The 6,374-nt window shown below is 43.5% G+C and overlaps 1 protein-coding gene across 2 annotated transcripts in view; it reads right to left on the bottom strand.

The window, feature by feature from the left end:
* Positions 1–2,652: 2,652 nt before the first annotated feature.
* The window catches only part of LOC102914882 (olfactory receptor 5V1-like), a 93,269-nt gene continuing 89,547 nt past the window's right edge, over positions 2,653–6,374 (bottom strand). For both annotated transcript variants that reach the window (XR_013042973.1, XM_076546507.1), the window contains one exon: positions 2,653–3,668. The gene's annotated coding sequence lies outside the window, so the exon portion shown is untranslated. The remainder of the gene's footprint in view (positions 3,669–6,374) is intronic.

Below are 6,374 nucleotides of genomic sequence, written 5' to 3'. Positions count from 1 at the left end.
TCAGCTTTTGCTCATACAGACAGAAAGGGTTAAAAAAGACAGCTAAAAATAGATTCAGATAAATTGTTAATGGTCATAGTCAATCTCTTTCTAAAGAAGGGGGATATGATATAGAAATGAAGAGGAAATGGGCAGATTATTATTATTAAAAAAGGAAGATTATTGAATCTACTTTAATCCAAAAACCAACTGTTAATTTCAAAATATTTTACATTGGTATGGATTTTAGTTTATTGATACAAATTTAAAGTCAATTTTGTTATACTGCATGTATATTTCTACTCTTGTTTGAGGTATTATGTTTATGCAGCCCATTTAAAAATGTAATGTGTAAAGCCGGGCGGTGGTGGCGCACGCCTTTAATCCCAGCACTCGGGAGGCAGAGCCAGGCAGTTCTCTGTGAGTTCGAGACCAGCCTGGGCTACCAAGTGAGTTCCAGGAAAGGCGCAAAGCTACACAGAGAAACCCTGTCTTGGAAAAAAAATGTAATGTGTAATTAAAAGTACAGATTAATAGTTAGTCATCTATAATAATCAAACTTATAGCCATATTAGTTAGGTTTTCTAGGTAAACAAAGATATATTTCAATTAAGTAAGTAATCTTCAAGCATTTAAAAGACCTATAGAATATGGCATTTATTTAAGAACAGACTTTTCCTGACAGTGAGACATGTCTGCTCCTGAATTTCACATCATGCATTCCAATCCCACATATCTCCTTGTCCCCTCAAATCCATCCTCTGCCCATGAAACCCCTCCAAAAAATATTTAAACAAAAAGAACAAAAAATAAAAGAGGGAAAGAATCTTATGGAAGCTGCAGTGTGGCCCATTTAATCACATAGTTTACCCTTTAGACCATTCATCTTTACTTGTAACTATTCACTGCTATGAGTCATTGGTCTTGTTCAAGGCCTCTGGCTTCTGCTATGCTATCCATAATGGGCTCTTTGGTGCTCCTTTTGGATATCCTGTTGTTGTTCTGTGTCATGGAGATCCTGCATTTTTGGATCTGTAGGTTCATTTTTTTTTTCACATGCTCCAACAGTTCATAGTTATGGTAGATGTTGGGGTGGGCTAACTCATGTACCCTGGTTCTGGGCCTTTGTGATAGCTGGGCCAGGCAGCCTACCAGCTTTCCCTCCTCTTCACTATCTGGGGCAAGCTCTTCCGCACTGCCTGGGCTTAACTCACCCAATGCAGTCTACAGTAAGGGGTAGGGCCAGTTCTTCTGTTCTCACATCTTCATATCCAGCTCACCTACCCTCAAACCACCAGGACCAGCTCTACTGTTTTGCCCAGGCAAGCTCTCCTACCTGCTATAGGTAGTAAGGGGCAGGGGGAGGAGAGCATCTTTTCCTCACCCAGCCACCACATGGCAGATGAGGACAAGCAGGGTCAGCTCTGCTGCTCCCATGTTCTCAGGACCCACTCACTTGTGCCTCTAACAACAAGATCAGCTCTGGTGTGGTGTCCAGAGTGCAGAGCCTGATTTCTTGTGTGCTGCAGCCAGTGAGGGGCAGGGCTAGTTCTTCCACTCTTATGACCCAAGGACAGCTCTTTCAACTGCTGCAGATGGCAATGGGTGTGTGGGGGAGGGCATCTTTCTCTCGCCTATGCCACTACATAGCACATGAGGTGGCATGGAGTCAGCTCTCCTGGTCTCAAGCCCTCAGAGGTGGCTCACCTGCATCCATAACAATAGGGTCAGCTCTAGAACGATGCTCAGGTGAATTGCTCACCTATGGTGAGGGGTGTGGCCCTCTTTCCAAATGCAGAATCCAGTTCTCCCCTGAGGGGTGGATCCAGCTCTCCTGCTGCAGTATCCAGTGAAGGGCAAAGCCAGCTATCCTAGGGCCAGTGAAGGGCAGGGCTAGCTCAGCACAGCCCTCAGATTTCCACATGTATGGTTCCTATGACCCCTTATGCTAACACTGGCCATGAACATCATCACAGACTTCAGCTGCAGCAGGACCATGGACTCAGACATGGCCCTTGGCTGCAGCCCTGACCCAGTTGACACCATAACCCCAGGTGAGAGTACAGGCAATTCTGATCAGCATGGCCCCGGCAGTGGTATGGCCCTCAGATACCCACCTGGCCCCAGATTGTGGCCCAGATCCCAGACATCATGTGGACTCTGGTGGCAACATGGGCCACAGACATCACTACAGCCAGCTATGGTAGGACCATGGACCCAAACATGGTCCTTGGGAGCAACCTGGGCCCAAATGTCACCATGGCCCTAACTAAGTGGCAGCACAAGCCATCCAGATCATCATGGCCCCAGCAGCAACATGGCCCACAGACACCAACATGGTCCCAGGGGGCAGTCCATACTCCTGGCATTAGCATGGATTTTTATTGTATCAGGAGATACAAACATCAACACAGACCCTGGCTATGGTAGGGCCATGGACCCAGACATGCAGCAGCAGCCCAGGCCCAGATGTCACCATTACCCAAGGTGGCAATGCTGGCCACTCATATTGGCATGGCCACCACAATATCATGGCCCTTAGACCCTATGGTGGCCCCAGGTGGCAGCCAAGACCATTATTTCATGGCCCTCAGTAATGACAAGAGACACAGACATGAACACAGGCCCCTTGGATGCTTCAGGGCCTCAGGTCAATACTTGGCCCTTGGCAATAGTTCAGGCCTAGACATCACCCTGGACTTGAGTAGCAAGCAAGACATTCACATCAACCTGTTACTCACCACCATTACCTTTTCAGATCCGCCTCTCTTTATCCCATGAACCATTCTTCCTCTTTCTCTCTTCCTGTGCTCATTTACAATAATGGTCCCCTGATGCATAGTGGGATCCTGACTGAGTCTCAGGTAGCATTTGGTTGAATCCTGCCCACCCCAGTGACAAGGTATGGCATGAAGATGTTGCTTTTCATCTCTTGAGTGCCCAGACCAAGAAACCATGGGCTTGGTCATCTATGTCCTCCACCAGTCAGAAAGTCTGGAAATTCTGTACATTTAAATCTTATACAACTATAAAATGTCTGTTATGGGCTATTTGATCACACTTTGAACCCCAAGATTGCATTGTTTACTGGAGGAACCTGCTTCTAACTATGGTGTGGCTCAGCCCCAGCACAGCCTTTAAGTCAAGAGCTTTCTGCTTGATTATTGTAAACAGGATTAAATAAAATCAACCATAGGTCAAGAGGTAGAGCAAGCAACCAGTTGACAGGGAAAAGCTATAGAAAATAGAAGTCACAAGGACAGAGACAGAGACACAGAAAGTAGAAAGGAAGGACATCCAGTTGGAGGAGTTTTTGTTTTAGATGGCATAGGAGGGAGCCCTCATTCTGGGATGATGGTGAAAGAGGAAGCAGTTGAGTGCTTTCACTGTTTTTCTGAGCTAGCAGGTGTTCACCCCAGCATCTAGCTCCTGGGTCTTTACTGATAAAATAGGATGATAGAGACTTAGTTAAAAACAATAAATGTCAGTTAAGGATAATTAAAATTTTATTTATCTTCCACAAATTAAAGCAATATAGGGTTGAACTGTTGACCATAAACAGAAATTGGCAGGCTCCCTTAGATTTCATCCTTCTAGTCACATAGTCTTGATCCCTAGGAATAAAAGTGAGACTAGAAGCTCTGCCTGTCCATTGACTCCAACCATGCAGTTCAAGTTATCCATATGTTCTGTGTTCAAGGAAATAAGAGTATATCAGAGTTGGGAACCTGTATAAATAAATAAGTTTATGAAGCAACTATTTTTTGTGGGAGAAAATGAAAAAAACTGACTACAGTTATGGTTGGGACCCCATGATACATAACATCATAGCTGGCATGAGAGCAAGAGAATACCTAGGTAAACTGAGAAGTCTGTCTTCTTCATTTATTACATCACAGAGAACCAGATAGGTCACATGAGTTCTACCTTATCTCTTCTAATGAAGATATCTACAATACCTACTTGCTGGGTGTGGTTGTTTGAAAGAAAATGACCCCCCCAAAGGGAGTGGCACTGTTGGAAGGTATGGCTTTGTGGGAGTAGGTGTGGCCTTGTTGGAGGAAGTGTATCACTGTGGAAGCAGGCTTTAAGGTCTTTTGCTTAAGCTTCACTCAGTGTCATAGTCGACTTCCTGTTGCCTTTAAGGTGTAGGACTCTGAGCTACCTCTCCAGTAACATTTCCTACCTGCACACCACCATAATCCTCATAATGGACTAACCTATGAAAGTGTAAGTGAGCTACCCCAATGAAATGTTTTCTTTATGAGTTGCCATGGTCATGGTGTTTCTTCACAGCAATAAAAATCCTAATTAAAACACTGGGCTTTACTGAATAAATGTTCCACTGTCTCTCATATTACCATGCTGGGATCAAGCTTTCAACAAATGAATATTTGTAGGATGCACTCAGTTTAGATGCATGCCAAAGCACACTCCACTCACTGCCAGTACCTGATTGGACTAAGAGCTGCTCCCTGAGACAAAGAGTCCATCAGCACTGACTAGACCAAGAGCTCCCACTGAACCAGGAATATCAATCAGACCAAGAGAGGCTCCCTCAGACATAGACACCACTTGCAACAAGTGGAGAAAGAGATGGGTAGACGCCAGTGCAAAAATACAGTGAACACAGGATCTATGAACCAAAGGCTGAGGGGCCCCCAACTGGATCAGGCCACCTGAACGGGTGAGACAGTCAGTTGGCTTGATCTGTTTGGGAGGCAGCTGTGCATTGGTGCCAGGTCCTGGGCTCGTTGCATGAGTTGGCTGTTTGAATCCTGGGACTTATGCAGGGACACTTGGCTCGGTCTGGGAGGGGGGAATGGACCTGCCTGGACTGAGTCTACCAGGTCAACCCCGGTCCTCGGGGGAGACCTTGATCTGGAGGAGGTGGGAATGGGGGGTGGGCTGGGGGGAGGGGTGGGCGAGAGGGGGAGAACAGGGGATTCTGTGGCTATTATGTTGAACTGAATGGTGTTGTAAAATAATAATAATAATAATAATAAAAAAACCAAAAAAAAAAAATACAGTGAACAACACAAAACTCAATATGGTTCCATCAGAACCTACATCAGCAAGACCTGAACATCCCAACACAGAAGAAACAGAAGAAATCGACCTTAAAAATGACCTTAAGAAGATGATAGAGATCTTTAAAGAGAAAATGAAAAATTCCCTTAAAGAATTGGAGGAAAGGGGCTGGCGAGATGGCTCAGAGGTTAAGAGCACTGACTGCTCTTCCAGAGGTCCTGAGTTCAATTCCCAGCACCCACATGGCGGCTCACAACCATCTTTAATGAGATCTGGTGCCCTCTTCTGTATACATAATAAATAAATAAATCTAAAAAAAAGAATTGGAGAAAAAGTCAAAAAATGGGAAGAAATCAGTAAATCCCTTAAAGAAAGCCCAGAGAAAGCAATTAAACAACTGATGGAAACAGTTCAAGATTTGAAAACTGAAATTCAGACAATAAAAAGGACACAAACTGAGGTAATGCTGGAAGTAAAAAATCTGAGTAAATGAAGAGGAACTGCAGATGCAAGCATAACCAACAGCATGCAAGATATGGAAGAGCAGATCTCTGGCGTTGAACTTACAATAAAGGAAATAAAATCATCAGTCAAAGAGAACATGAAAGCCAACAAAGTCATGACCCAAAATGTCCAGGAAATTTGGGACACCATGAAAAGACCAAACCTAAGAATAATAGGGGTAGAAGAATACCAACTCAAAGGCACAGAAAATACATTCAACAAAATCATAGAAGAAAACTTTCCCAACCTAAAAAAGGAAATGCCTATAAAGATACAAGTTGGTCACAGAACTAAATAGACTGGATAAAAAAAAAGTCCCCTTGCCACATAATAATCAAACCATTAAACATACAGAATAAAGAAAAAAATATTGAGTTGCAAAAGAAAAAGGTCAAGTAACATATAAAGGCAGACCTATAAGAAAACACCAGACTTCTCAATGAAGACTCTAAAGGCCAGAAGGTCCTGGACAGACGTTATGCAGACACTAAGAGACCATGGGTGCCAACCCAGACTATTATACCCAGCAGAACTCTCAATCAACATAGATGGAGTAAACAAAACATTCCATGATAAAACCAGATTGAAACAATATCTTTCCAAAAATCCAAACCTACAGAAAGCACTAGAAGGAAAAATCCAACCTAAGGAAGTTAGATACACTCACAAAAACACAGGCAATAGATAGTTCCACACCAACAAATACCAAAGAAGGGAAACATACAACACTACCACCAAAAAATAACAGGTATTAACAATAACACATCATCAATATCCATTCATATCAATGGTCTAAATTCACCTATAAAAAGACACAGGCTAACAGAATGGATACAAAAACAAGATCCATCCTTCTGCTA

This window comes from Peromyscus maniculatus, chromosome 1, assembly GCF_049852395.1.
Source record: "Peromyscus maniculatus bairdii isolate BWxNUB_F1_BW_parent chromosome 1, HU_Pman_BW_mat_3.1, whole genome shotgun sequence".
In the NCBI taxonomy this organism is placed as follows: Eukaryota; Metazoa; Chordata; class Mammalia; order Rodentia; family Cricetidae; genus Peromyscus; species Peromyscus maniculatus.
This window is presented reverse-complemented; position numbering and strand designations above follow the sequence as displayed.